This window comes from Sus scrofa, chromosome 8, assembly GCF_054392235.1.
Source record: "Sus scrofa isolate SSC_HxYL_T2T_F1_AM1 chromosome 8, Sscrofa_HxYL_maternal_Yorkshire_Landrace_v2.0, whole genome shotgun sequence".
Lineage (NCBI taxonomy): Eukaryota > Metazoa > Chordata > Mammalia > Artiodactyla > Suidae > Sus > Sus scrofa.
The window spans coordinates 97,030,570-97,046,291 of NC_139390.1; the positions used below are offsets into that span (position 1 = coordinate 97,030,570).

A 15,722-nucleotide genomic window follows, 5' to 3' on the forward strand; every position below is an offset into this window, starting at 1 on the left:
ATTTGCTGTGGTACTGAGTCCAGGATTATCTGTGAATGTTAAGCACTATCACCAACCTCTGTAATACTCGAATCCAGCAATCTCATTGAGGTAAGAGCAACAAATCTCCATGTCAACATCTTCTACTATCTACTCTGAAGGCAGCCATCACAGAGATTTCCAAGGATGCTCAACTACATATCTATCAATACCCCGATTAAAGACATACCCGCTGTACCTCTCAGATTTAAGGTGAAGAAGTGGCTAAGCAATCTGTACATTCTACAAGTCCATGTCCCTAATCTCTAGACTCCTTCCTTTGCATTATTCAAGGAAGTCCTGACAGTTCATCCTCATAGACCAACATCGAATATTTAGTCCAAGCTTTACAACCAAACTGGCAGAACGTTAATGCCACTTTGAAGTGCTCATGCCAATATGCTAATATTAATTCTGGATGAATAAATCCATACTGTTAAGTTGTTAAGTTACAACTTGAGGCAGACAGCTGTCCACAATCCTGTGACACTCTCTACCTTCTCCATAGTTAGCCTATGAGAGTTTCTTTAAAACCAGCAAGGAAAAGCTCTTGTGTTCCAGTGGGCTAACTTGAATTTTCTCAAAACACAACCTAATCAAAGGTAACACCCTGTCATCTTGGTCAAATATTATTGTTTTAGACACAAATCACAGCTACCTTCCACATTCAAAGGGAGAGAATTTTATATAACTGAGTCCTAGGGGGTCACCTTAGGGTGTGGTTGCCATAATATTTGTCAATGAAAGGTTCTCCTCTTATCTAGAGTATAAGTCCCATGAAATAAAGAACCTTGACAAAAACAAAATAAATTCAACAATATACTATAGTCTTACAGATTGTATTATGTGTGTGTGTTTTATATCAATGTGGACATTAAATTTGTAATTATATAGACATTTGAGGAAAACTGAAGTGTATGATTTTCTGGGAGAATAATGTATGGAGTTTTGTCTCTTTTTTAAATCATTATGTGTTGATAATATATAAAACACAAGAACAAAAATGAAAATCTGATTATAATAGCAGTTACCGATTTCTATCAAATTTTATCTGATATGAGTTCCAACATTATATATCTCTCTAGCTCCTGACATAAACTTGATTTCAATCCTAAAAAATCACATATTTTAGCAGAAGTTTAAAATAGTTATCTTCCAGTTAGAATGCAGGCAGTGATGGATGCAAGTTGGTTCCCTTGAGACCTTGTTAGAGAAAATCACTCATATGTTCAGTGAGCATTTGAACAAATGGACCTGCTGTTCTACCTAATGCTAGTGCAATTCCTTGATATATGACCACTTTGTGTGGCAACTGATACTGTCATTTAGTTCAGAATCACATTTCTAAACTCAAGTCATAAAAGCTACATATTAATGCTTCCTTAAGAGGTTATCACAAATAAGGCAAATTAATAATTCTGGTCCAGGCAGTTAGTCAATTAAAAATAAATGCATGTCCATTGTTGAGGAAATTAAGATAGTATTCCATATACATTTTTTTTTGTATTAAAGCATTGTGGAAAACTCTTGTTGAGTATGCCTGCTGATGGAGTATATTTGTTAGGCAACAAGTATTTCATTAGAGGACTCTGCTGCTGTAGGTAGGATGGTTTAACCAGCAGAAAGCATGAATCTGCTTATGGCTTGTATAAAGCCACCAACAGTAACTTTAATCTGGACTCCATGACTTAAAGCATTTAATTTGATTTTTATCAACAAAATTCTGAAGACTTCAGGTGGTATCTTTGCAGATTATGCTTAGAGGTTGTTTAGGCATTTAATACAAAAGCTAAAAATAAATATTAATATACATTTATAACAATACACAATTTCCCTAATGGAATTCATTTAATGGATTCAAATTACAGTTAATCTGATCTGAAAGGAAAAGTTTTCCAAAATGTATTTTAAAGATACTCTCTGGCTATTTAATACCACATTCAGCATTCAAAAGGAATCATAGAATAATTTAATTTTTTTCACATGAAAAAAAGAGAATAACAACTGAATAATCCAGAGACTTAAAACATTTTAAAAACTAACTGTGTTTGGCATTAAAATTTGATTTATTAACTTAATTTAAATAAGTATTATTTGAATTCTAGGAATTGAGTACATTACCATAGATTGAAGTCAAAGCTGATGAAGAAATTGCCTTTGTATTAACTGATGCGCTGTTTTTCTCTCACAATCAGAACATTGCCGTTATTGTCACAAACGTGGACACTCCAGTGGGTTCAATTGGTTTTAAAAACCTCTCATAAATGTACTCATCCAATAGATTTCAGTAACCTATAATATTAACAAATAAGTAGTTATAAAATTGTAAAATATAAAATAATCATGAGGCAAACAGACAAATATGACTAATGTCATTATTTAGAATATTACATACACATTTTTCAACCTGATTTTTCTAAATTTCTAATTTAATAAAAAAGAAACATGATTATTCAATAATAAAAATTATTAAGTACTATTTGAATATTAAGGTACATATGTAATTTAGGAGATTTACATATATTTAAATAGTGCATGTGACTATATAAGTATAAAACTTACACATATTTAAATGTAATAAAATAGAATGAGTAATGTATTGAGAACATCAATTACATTACATTTGTCTCATTATCATTACTTTTACTGTACCCCTATTACTGATGTTTATTACAATTCCTGCCATGGTGCCATGATGTTGGGACATGTTTCTCATAGTTCATTATATTCCATCTCTCTTCCTTATCCAACTTACATACATGTTATGCAGAATATTTTTATCTGACAATTTGATGCATTCATAAAAATATCCCAGGAAAAGTAGACAAGGAAAATATTTAAACTTCATTATCAGTGTAGAAGGTATGACACTTCAAGTTATAATGTGGCTAGGTAGAGATTCAACTAAAAAAACTTAAATTACTTTACATACTAAATTAATAGTATTTTGAAACAAAAAACTGATAACTCTGGAAGTTGAGATTACAGAACAGGTTTCTGATTAGAAAGAAATGGACCCCAAAATATGGTGGGGTGGCTGAGGCCAGTAAGAAAGGGAGCCAGGGAGAATTTACTGATAAAGGAGAAAGTCCAAGAAGTTTTCAGGGAAGGCACAAGATTGAGAATAAGCTTTATCAGAACTTTTATGGTTCAAGGAAGCAAACACTGTTTATTGCAATCAAGTATGTAGTAAAGAAAATGGTTGTCAGGTAAATTATTACTTAAAACCTTGAAGTTACATAATTTATATAAGATACCATAGCTAAAGAAATAATGCAAGATTTATAAATTAGAATGTAAATCTCTAATCCTTCCAACATTCCCGAAGTGAATGATGTTAGGAGCACGGTATCCATTTCTGTAATTTTCTATTTTTATATATGTATGCACAAAACAATTTAAAATATATATTTTTTTATTATTGGTTGTTTTAGAAAATATAAATGAATCATGTTTCAGGTCCACTACTGCACATCTGAAACTCTTGGGACTATATATGTTTCAGTATAAAGAATTTTTATTCAGATTTCAGAAGGGTGGTGTAATGCTGGTAATGACCAGTTCAGATAACTGGTCAGAGTTTGCGCAGTATACCTTAATCAAACACATCAATATATCTGCAGTAAAGCATATGGAAATCCACACTAAGTAAAGTAAAACAATATTAGGAAGAAACTTGTATCAGTTCAGGCTAAATTTAGATGCCAAACGAGTTTAAAACAAATTACATTACTGGAAAAAATTCAATTTTCTGAACTTTGCAGGGGAGAGTTTCTGAAATGCAAGTAAGACATTGTGAACCTATAAGATGTACAGTCAGCTCTTTTGTATGTGCAGGTTCTGTGCATCTGCAGATTCAGCCAACTGCAATAAAAATTATTTGGGGAAAAATTTTAGAAAGTTCTAAAAAGCAAAACATGAATTTTCAGAGGCAACTCTTTATATAGTATTTACATTGCATTTACAACAATTCACATATGGTATTTACACTGTATTAGGAACTATAAATAATCTAGAAGTGATTTGAAGTATGATGGAGGATATGCTAGATTATATGCTAATACTACTACAAATACCCATTTTATATGAGGGACTTAGGTGTGATTAGATTTTGGTGTCTAGGGGAATGCACGGGAGTGAGAGTGATGTTCTGGAACCAATTCCCTGAAAGATACCAAGGGACAATTGCATTACTCTCAACTGGCTTTTCTTACACAATGAATTATGGAAAATCCTTCAGCCTGGGAAGCTCCATACGCTGTGGGAAGCGGCCCTAGAAAAAGCAAAAAGACAAAAAAAAAAAAGTTATTTATACTACATGACATAAAAAATGATACAATGCCACATAATGTTCATAAAAGAATTCTATTTGTGAATTCATTTCATAAAATAAATGATAGCATTAGTGAGTCGAAATAATTTTAGAGAAGCTTTCATTAGGAAATATGATTGAAGATTTCATGTTATTAATCCAAGTTTTTATTGTGAAATAATCTCTTCTTTAAAGAGGATATTAAACTAAATATAAAACTTTTCATCAGCCATTTAAAGAGGAAGAACTTACATTAACAGGGCAGGTTTTTTTTTCCCATCAACTTTATGGGTTATAGTTTATAGTAATAAACACATATTGGAATTCCTATCCTGGTGCAGCAGAAATGAATCCGACTAGGAACCATGAGGTTGTACGTTCAATCCCTGGTCTCATTGGGTTAAGGATCTGGTGTTAAGGATCTGGTGTTAAGGATCTGGTGTTGCTGTGACCTGTGATCCAACTCAAGCTTGGATCCTGAGTTGCTGTGGATGTGGGGTAGGCTGGCAGCTGTAGCTCCGATTAGATCCCTAGCCTGGGAACCTCCATATGCCATAGGTGCGGCCCTAAAAAGCAAAAAAATAAATAAAAATAAAAATAAAGAACACATTAAAAAAACAAACAAACACATGTTAAGTGCATATTTTGATAAATTTTGACAACTGTATTTATCCACTTAATCATTAACAAAATCAAGATATATCAAGTTCTCTTGTATCCCTTTTCACTAAAATTCCCCACCTCTACCCTGGGCCACCACTGATCTTTGTTCACAAGACCATTTTTTAATGCCATTATTGGATAGTTCATGTGAAAGGCATTGTATTTTCTCTTCCATTGCATTGCTCTAAATACTTTGTTAAACAATATCAGATATCAATCACTATAGTTGGTTTTTTGACATGGTGAGACACAATTCATTGCAGTATATTTTTGCTATTTAATTGCATTTGATGCTTTAGAAAGGTCATAAGTAGATGAGATACTTATACACTGAAAAACAAATAACAATTTCTTAAAACATTTTTTCTTCAAAGTGAAGTATAGGCAGCATGACATTTCAACTTGTGACAAAATGAATTCTTAAACTTTCACAAATGTCCCAATCTCAGTAAAACAGATTTCAAAAATGGTAAGAGTTTTCTTTTTTTTTTTATAACTTTGTCCCAAATCTCAATAGAACAAAGCCAGAATAATGGGTTGTTTTCACTTCATTTTCTGATTATATTATATAACTGTTTTCTAGCATTTCCACTAAGATATTAACTAGAGGAGAACCTGCTGACTGTAAAAAGCAAGCAAAGTTATTCCATTTTTAACGGCAAAAATGGAAACCTTTATAATGATGAAATAGTGCTCTCAATGTTACTATTTCCAGTGAATGACCTGGTCCAGTGCATTGAAATTTTAGAAGTACATCTTAAAACACTGTACTCAGTATATTAGCCTTTTTCATGAGGTAAGGGTGGTTGTAAAATTTAATAGCAACCTTTTCAAAATATAAAAATATTATTTTAAATAATTCTCTATAATCACATTAATTAAATCATTACATAACAAAGATATTTCATAAAGCTTCAATTACTTTCTATTTTACGCAAAAATTTATAAGTCCTAAGTGAGTGGATGATAAAATTTAGAAGGTTCATCTCTAAAACTTGGCAAGATAAAACAAATCATTTCTTTGTATGTCTGAATTACTCTCTTAGACAAAGTCAATTTATGGTAAATTGAAAATATATGACTTATAAAAGAAATCCTCATTGTTAAGTCTCAAATAATATGATAAAGTGACAAATTTTAAATGTTTCATGAATATAACAGGAATAATTTTAAAATACTTTTGAAGTATTTGGCAATCTCTTGTTCAACATAGTGGGAGTAAGTAGCATTAATCCCTCAAGTGGAAAGAACTACTTATAACTACCTAAACACATTTGAGTTTCAAAGTTGATTTGTCTGAGTCTCTAGAGAGTCAAGGGTCTTAAAAACTAGACTTGGTTACCTATGAAAGCAAAGTTTGAAATTTTGAGTAAAGAGCTTAACATAAGCAATAACTTAGGAAAGACAGAGGAGGCATGTAGGAAAATTTTTTTATCAGACTGAATTTTTTTAATCAGACTGAAGGGGACTCAGAACCTTTCAGCTAGAGAGTTAAAAGAGTGGACTCAAAAAAGGGGAATCATCAGTCTTCCCATTTTCTATATTTAGTGGATTGAAATACGGTAGGAAAGGGAGAGAGAAAAATCTCAGGTGATTTCAATAAAAGTCAAAGAAAGTCTGTCTCCACCTTTTAAGACTAGGACATAGTTTACTGTGTTTGATGGACCAACTTTACCTAGGAAAAGCAAAGTAAAATTGGCAATTTGATCAGTCAAAGAACCTAATACTTCAGGTTCTTCAGGTAGGTCAATTCCAGTAAAATACAAAATGTCCTGGAATTTTCCACGTGTTCTCCAGTCACAGATATAAAATATCACTGACATTTAAGAGTCAATGAACCTGTGATCAGTTTCTGTGGTAAGAAGACAGTGATCACACAGCACAATTTATGACATATAAGGTCTAGATCTGGGATTAAATAAAGGGTGCAACTGAAATTGAGAGGGTGAGAAATCTCTATTAGCTTCAAGTGAGTACTCCATTGGGTCATAGCAAAGTGAAGAGATCGCCAAGACTTGGTAATGCTAAAAAGACTGAACATGAATTACACTAGCCTCAGGTATTTAGTGACAGAGTCAGTAAGGGAAGAGGTTGCTGCCCAATCAGTGAAATGAGTGAAATGAGTGAAATTAATAAATATTTATTTATAAGCATCAACATAAGTACAAAGCATCCAAATGCACTATGGAAATTTATCCTTTTTTAAAACATTTATTTACTTTTTAAATTTTATGCCTGTCATCATTTAGAGGTACTTTCAGTAAATAGTAAATAGTTAATTGCTTATTGAAAAATACACTTCATATATAATTTTCATATATGGATAGTGCATTGATTTCACAGCTTGTGTCTAACTGTATGAAAATATAATGTATCAGGTTTATATCATTAATTGATACAAAATCATGTTAGACAGTTCTGCTAAGAAATCCTTCTTGCAACAGGTCCAAACGTTATTGAAAATATAGTAATCATTCAGATATACGAAGTGCTGAATTCTTCTTTGAATTTAAATAGCATATTTATGAGAATTCTCTAAATAAACTAAACTGCACACATAGTTAAATCAGTTTTTACAAATGTCATTGGATAGAACCAATGATTAAATTACTTATTTCTTCTTTAATATAAATTATGAAGACATGGTTTGTAATTCTCTATGCAGCAATCTCATACCTGAACATCTTGTAATAAGACATACTGACAACTTTTTGTTCTGCAAACTTCCTTAGAAGACAGAGATAGTGCTTCCATACAGAACAGAAAGCAGGGTTTTGTTTTTTGTTTGTTTTGCATGATGTAAAGAAAACATCTCTCTTAGAGACAAATACTAGGGAAATTTTGTGATTCATTACAAAAAATTTGTGGTTTTCCTAAGCTTGACATTCCTTAGCCAGGGAATAAATCCCCTTGAACATTATCCTTGTAGGTCCACCTGAATCATGAGAGCCCCATGGGGAACCAGGGCAAACATGAAGACAGATGTAGTGCCACAAATTCTTGGTCTGATTCAGAATTCTCATGTCTTCTACCTGCATCTTGGAAACATGCTAGGCTAACTTACAAGCATGCAGGCAAGATACAATCTCAAATCCTTCACAGTTCTTGACTAGGCACAACACTAGGCTCTAGGAAGACATAATTTGGACCAGAAATGCATGATTCCCAATGTCCAATAAGTTTATTATCCAATTTAAAGAGATAAGCACATATGTCTATGGGTCACACGGTGTCACGAGACATGTTTCTACAATATTTTCTTAGCCTCTTTGCTGAAAACTCCATATTGTCCTGCTTTACTTTATCCCATCTTCCTGCTTTACTTTATCCCATCTTTCTGCTTAAAAAATGGTCAGTGCTGGTAAATGACTTAAGCTTGAGAACAAAGACCTAAAGGCATAAGTTATTCATAGGGTCAGCTGAATGAGGACGTAATGTGTTGGTCTAGGCACACCGGACCTGTGCAGATTGGCACGCTGTTTGCACAAGCATGATATGTCTTCTAAGGAATAAGAGAAAGAGGAACCTCATGGCCAAGTGGTTTATGAGTGGTCCTTAGCAGAATATGCATTAGCAAAAGAGAACCAAGGTGCAAACCTAGGCATGGAGGGTTGCCACAGATAGGCATGCCATTTGAGAAGGCACAGTGAGGAGTCTCTGGAATGCTATGCATAGATAGCTAACTCAAATGCTAATTATTATGTGCCTAAAGGTCAGAGTAAAAGCTTAACCTTCTACCAGCTAAGTGACTTTTAAAATAATAGAACTTATAAAGTAATAAACAAACCCTATAACTTCCACCCATAGCCCCCTCCTCACTTGAGGTAATCCTAAAGAGCACAATAAAAGCACGTGTGGTTTCTAGAGGTGGTGCTCTCGGTCCCTGAGACCTTGAGTCCCCCGGTTCCCACCTTTACTGAAGATAAATGTCTCTGTGTCTTGTTTTATATTAACTTTTTTCCTTAAGTTTCACAGCACCCATTCTTCAGCCCCATCCTGTTGCGCTGGTCTTGGCAACACAGGAGAGACACATCTGTACAGCAGCCTGAGGAATGTGGCATGTCTAGTGGTCTACTCTGCATTCCACATAAATTCGGCCTAACAATAAGAGAAAAAGAAGCAGGACTGGCAATGATGAGATAATGAGGACATCAGTGTTAAGACCTAATAAGGAGATAAAGATCATTATCTAACGTTTAGGACATATTTCAATGTGCAAAGGACTGATTTTACTGTAGGAGATCCTAGCTCAGTTTACTTTTCATTCCATAGTTGGTGACAGAAAGGAGAATATGAGTTTTGACCCTCTAGGTTACTTGTATTGTTCTTAAGTAGTATGTGATAAACTTTCCACAACTTACATGAGCAAAGACAAATAAAATAAAGCATGCCATGAAAGGGCATTGTGTTAAGAAGGACATTAAAATATAAAAATTGATCTTGCTGAAAAAAAAAAACAAGGTCTGTTATTGAATCAAGAATTATAACACATCCTCAAAAGAAAGCAGGCAGAAATAATTTGATGAGCAAAAGAAACCATAGGCTGAACATGCACTGCTGTCAAAAGGGGTAAAATTTAACTTGGGAGAAATTTAACTGTTCCAGGCAGTAGTCAACAATGACCCTTTGCTGAGGCAGAAACAATGAATATGAGTGGGATTGCTGGGTCATATGGTAGTTCTAGGTATAGTTTTCCAAGGTACCTCCATACTGAACTCCATAGTGGTGATACTGAGTACTCGTTTTTACCTGGTTTCCCAGCTTCCTTTCCCTCTCTTTATAGTGTGCCTCATGCAACAAACTTTTTCACACTCATCATTAGTTGTATCTGATTGAAACATAAAGTAGTCAATGCTCATTGTTAAATGGATGCTTAAATGCTTAAAAAAATACTAACAAATACAGAGCAGAAACATAATAGCTTATTATATGTAACAATACATAACATTAAAATTTTAAACAATGAAAAAGTGACATCAAATTCAAGAAACCAAAGGACAGATCTGGTATAAGAGAACTAACAGAACAGGGAAGATGCTATTTAAAGAAAATAATTTTCTCAGAAGTTTGATAGGATATATCATCCACAAAGTAAGTAAAGATTGTAAGTTATGTAATATACCAATAATTCCAACAAAGATTAGCACATCTGAAAATGAAATAGTGGTACACATAAATTAACATGTCATTGGCTGAACATATGAATTAAAATAATTAAAAATTCAATTACTTAGGGAGATGATCAAGCTAAGAAAGTGTAAAAATGCAGTGACAAATGTCAGAGTGAAGAACTATGAGAGAAAATGTAAAAAAAAGCCCAAATCCACCCAAACTGGTGAATATTCTAGAATTCTCCACAACAGAAGTTTTAGGCTGAGAAAATTGAGAAATTGGAGGAAAATAAAAGATAAAAAATAAAAACACTTTTCAAGAATTACAAAATAAACACATCCTTAAAGAGACTGGAGAATGTCAAGCAAGATTGCTTAAAATAAAATAATTAAAATAAAAAAAAACAATGATCAACTCATTTGATGGAAATAAACAAAATGGAAGACTCTCCTTACTAGATTATAATACATATTATAATCAAAACACTGATTGTCTTGTCTAACATTTATCTCATGCACTTTTAACTAAACACTGTGCTTAGTTTCACTTATCACAGTAATTTCTCAGTATGGTGTTGAAACTGCATATATTTTTTTCAAACATACTTTTAAATCTAATAAGCCAATACTCTCATTTTCAATTTTCTGTTAATAAGAAGAGAGAGAAGGAATAAAAAGAGAAGACAAAAACAATTTTTTCAAGATTGTCATTGTAACATGACTGGATAGATAATTTTCTTTTCTAATGCTTCTAGTTTCTGCAGAACTTCTGTGTCAGTTTAATAGTCTTGTTTTTAACTTCTGTATTGTAAGTAGTAACTATTCTTTCCCAATCTCTGCTATTTAATACGCTTTCTACATATCTTGCAAAAGCAAAAGGCATATATCCATTTTTTGAAGCATACATGACAAGATGCACACCATTACATGAAAAGAATGTATTCTATTTTTCAGAAACAAATATGTACACTATGTTAAACTTCTGTCAATTATTTTTTGAATTTTTATGTAATTGAGAGAATAAAATATGATATAGATTGACATTATTTTATATAAGTAAAAACAAACATTCCTACCTCATTTAAAATGTTACAAGCATCATTTTAATTACTATATATTATTGTAATAGTGAATTTCATAATGTTTAATGATAATTCTTAAAATTTATGTTTTCATTGTTATGTATAATGCTACAATGAATGTCTGTATGATGTTATATCTTTTTAAAATGTTATTAAAACTGTCACAAGTGGGATAATTACTGGATTAAAAGATGAAAACTTATTATAGACTTCTGATATACATTGCTAAATTGTTTTCCAAGAAGCTTTAACAATTTACAATGCTCCAGATATTTTATAGTTATATTTGTTTAAGTGTACAATGTCTAACACTGGATATTCTTTTATTACAAAAACTCTTTCAAGTATATCAATAAAAATGCATATCCTGGTTTTAAGTTTTATTCCTCTCATTATCAGTGAGCTTGCTGCATCACAAATATTTGTTGGCAATTTTCATACACTTTTGTACATTCTTCAATTTAGTGATTTAGTTTGAGTTTGGAGTCAAATAGATGTAGGCTTTCCACAGCTCCTTACTAATTATGTCACTTTGGAGACTTAATTAACTTTCATAAACCTCATTACACAATGGGGGCATAATGGAGGATGTTGTGTAATATTGAAGTTACAGAGTTTTTGGAAAAGTGTCACACAATGATGAAATAACAGACTCTATAATGGAACATTCACTGGTGTTTTATGGTGGGTATAGAACCAACAGCACATTCAACAGTATTTGGCTTTAGAGATTCCAGCAACTGTACCAAGAGTCACCTATACTGAAGGGCTGTCAAAATGGAAAGCAAAGTGGCAGGTCTTACTGATAAACCCAGCTATGCTTCATAATACCTGTAATCAAAACAAGGAAGTGACCAAGAAAAGGGGGTGGAAGTCATCAGGGAAAATACTATGAGTTATTTTCTTCCTCTGCTCCACAGTTCAACTATTTTTTTACTCCTGAACTCAATGGGCCCACCCTTTTGCTATCTTAGACGAGAGTACATTGAGAGAATTATTGAGAGAGTCTGGAGTTTGTCCCTGGAAGTTTATAATTTGTGAGAAAGGAGAGAAAACTATCTGTGTCCTATATGATTTCTTAAGTCAGAGAAGCCTCTCCAGAGTAGAGAGGTACTAAGGAATCTTTGCATAGGTTGTCACAAAGATGGTTGATTGAACTACATCTCAATTTCCTGCAGACTTTAAAAACACTGAGGGTGACTTCAGTGGTGGCTGCCACATCTCACAGGAGGTGTCATGAGGCTATTGAGTTAGCTGCAGGGTTAAGTGAGGCATCTCTCTAACAAGGAAAAGCATTGTGACCCAGAGTATTCTTAGTGATTGAAAGGGCTGGGATAAATCAAAACACAATTTTTTTTTTTTAAAGTAAGAAAACACTAGCTGACAAAGGAGGAACAAATTGCAAATGTTTCTTCATTCATTTATAATAGTGGACCAGTTGCCTCTGCTTCATCTCTATCAGCTACTCTCCCCAGCCTCCCAAAACCTGAAGTTAGAGGAAGTGGAAAGGCAGGGAGATATTTTGAACAAAATTGCTTCCTTGAACTTTGTTTCAAAGTGTTAGAAGTGAAGACTAAAAGAGGAGTTTAGTCACTGTTCTCACTTCAGGTATCCAAGGCCAGAAATTAAACCTGCTCTTGGAGAGGGGAGAAAATAAGGTTGAGTGTGAGATTTTATGTTTAAACTCAACTGAAGCTTAATAACTAAGTGACCAGAAATCAGTGGAATCTGCTAACGATGTCATTAAAGGTTTTGAAAAGGAGCATTACAGAATATTTAAGGTCATTTTTGATAAAAAATGCATTGATTAGAATTTATTTCAACTGAATTTATTTGCTCAGGAAGTCAATGTTGTATTTAATGTTCTAAAAGGAGTTACCAATATGAAACAAATGCTAAACATATCCTTTTGTTGGTTATAGCATTACAAGTATTGTGTGTGTGTGTGTATTTTGTCTTTTTTTACTCAGTTTAATGATTTATACCATTTCATAAATCTGTCCCAGTCTAAGTTATCAAATGTGTTGACATAAGTTTGTTAATTTTTCTATATTTCTTTTAATTTATGTTGAATTGGTATTTGTCACATTGGCTGCTCATATCCATATTTCAAAATCTCTGCGTTTCCTATCACTACTGTAACAAATTACCATAATTTAATGGCTCAAAACAGTATCAATTTATTACCTTATGGCTCTAGAAGTCAGAATTCCTAAAATCAAGGTGTCAGCAGGGCTGTACCCCTTCTTGAGGTTCAAAAGCGTACCTGAGTTCATGCCTTTTTTAGCTCCTAGAGGTTACCTGCATACCTTGGTTTTTGAACTCTTCTTCATGGCCGGCAATATAGCACCTTCAATATCTTTCTCTTTCTCTCCCATCTCTCTCTTACCTCTGCTTCTGTTGTTGATCTCCTTCTCTAATTCAGACCCTTCTTTCTTCCTTTTAGGATCCTTGACTATACAAGGCTACCCAGATAATCCAACATAATCTTTCAATCTTAATGTCCTTAAATTAATCACTTTTGCAAGGTGTCTTTTCTTATTCAATATCTTGCAATAACCTACAATGGAGAATAACCTAAAATTTATATATATTTGCTGTTTGCCTGACACTCTTATAACATTGTAAGTTAACTATATTTCAATAAAATTGTAAAGAAATAAAAAAGAAAAGCATAGCACTGGGATACAAAAGAAAAAAAAGTAAAAGCCTATTAGACATTCAGAAAAAAAAAGAAAGAAAGGTATGGAACTGAGTAATGAGTTAGAGAACAGGTCTTACATCTTCAGTAGAAACTTGAATATTTAATGAGTAGGGGAGGATAGGTTTCAACGAAAATTGAGAAAAAATATGTGGAGCGGTAAAATACGGGAAGCTGTATATGACAGGCAAAATCACTGTAGGCCTCATATCTCTGCCCCATTGTTACTCCTATTGTTATGTGTCACCATAAGGCAGAAGTAATGGATGAGAGTCTCTTGTTTACATTATCTTATATATCAAAATGGAAAGAATTTTTCAGATATGATAAGTGTTCTTCATAATCAGTTAACTATATGAAATCAAAAGGGAAATTATTCTGGGTGGTCCTGGCCTCATCATGAGCATACTGCAAAAGGGACCCATTTAACTGATGGCCTCAAAGAAGCAAGCAGCCATATAATGAATTGCTTATGGAAAAGAGCAGCCTTTGGGAGCTAAGGGCCTCAGTCCTATACCAACAAAGAAACTAATTCTGCCAACAACCTAGAAACTTATTTAGAGCTTCAAAAAGGAGCTCTAGATGATGAGCTCCTGATGATGACACACTCTTATCCACAACTTGACAGACTATAGACAGTTGGCGAGAGATGATTTATTTTAAGCTTGTCAATATTTTTCTTTTTCTTTTCTTTTTTAACACAAGAGGGCTGGAAATGTTTAAAGCCTCTTTAAAGATTTAATTGAGGAGAGACCAAAGAGTAAGGTGATTCCCACAAGAGCTTCAATTCCATCTTAAATCTTTTCTTATTAGAGCTAACATTTTCAGTGATTATTCACTTAAATGTAAGCCTCTGAGCATAAAATTTTAAAAATATAAAATAAGCTTCTATTTATCTTTCTTATAGGAAAGTGTGATTTTATATACTTTTGCATTTGATACATTTACAAGAACCAAATTTTGTTTAAATGTCTATCATGATGAATTAGTTTTTTAATCTTTTATTTGTAGCTCTTTCAACTGATGATATCACAAAAATGATGCATTGCCCTGTATCCAGGGTGATCTGAAATACATTTTTAGAAATTCAAATATTTTAATCAATGCATGATACATTTTTTCTCTCAGCTATTGGTAACTCTGATAAAGGGAAAAACCTTACTTGAAGCAATTACTTATTTTTGAAAAGAGGAATGTGTAAAGTATAATTCCTAAGGAATTTATCATATATTCAATAGCAAGCATTTGGACATTAGTAACATGACAAGGCAATTACCTATATGTTAAGAGTTATTTAAGGTATTACGAGATTAAAATACACTTTTATACACTGAACCTACAGGCCTCAAGTATTTAAATTTCACATGTAATGAGAAATATATTTTGAGCCTTCAAGCATATTTTCCCTCTGGTAATTACTTGTATAAAAAATAATCATTTGCATGACAGAAATTTCTGTATCCTGTAATACATGGTGATTTGTAATAATTTAGAAATTTACTGTAGTCATAAGAATAAAATAATGACATTTGGTATTTTTGTTATAATAAATATCTATGTTTATATAAAAGAGAATTAAAAAAAGAAAGACAATTCCTAGAATTTCATCTTATCAAAGTGATATTATGGGAAGGAATGTGAATAATCTTTATAAATGTGTGCTAATATACATGCATATTAAGTAACTAGAGAAAACTTTGTGAAATAAACTTACTTAAAAAATATAAAATAAAACTTGAAAAATACATAGAGCTGTTGTGTGAGCTTATAAAGATACTGGGATAGAATGGACAATGACTATTGCTTTAATGTTTTTTTTTTTTTTTTAATTTTAG

At 32.6% G+C, this 15,722-nt stretch overlaps 1 long non-coding RNA gene across 6 annotated transcripts in view; it reads right to left on the reverse strand.

Annotated features, from left to right (window-relative positions):
- The window catches only part of LOC146400953 (uncharacterized), a 254,701-nt gene that overhangs the window by 145,984 nt on the left and 92,995 nt on the right, over positions 1-15,722 (reverse strand). For 5 of the 6 annotated variants that reach the window (XR_014812973.1, XR_014812976.1, XR_014812974.1 and 2 more), the window contains exon 3: positions 2,140-2,310. This is a non-coding gene — a long non-coding RNA (uncharacterized LOC146400953). Of the gene's footprint in view, positions 1-2,139; positions 2,311-4,232; positions 4,292-15,722 lie in introns of all 6 variants that reach the window. The other variant, XR_014812978.1, reaches the window with a different exon arrangement.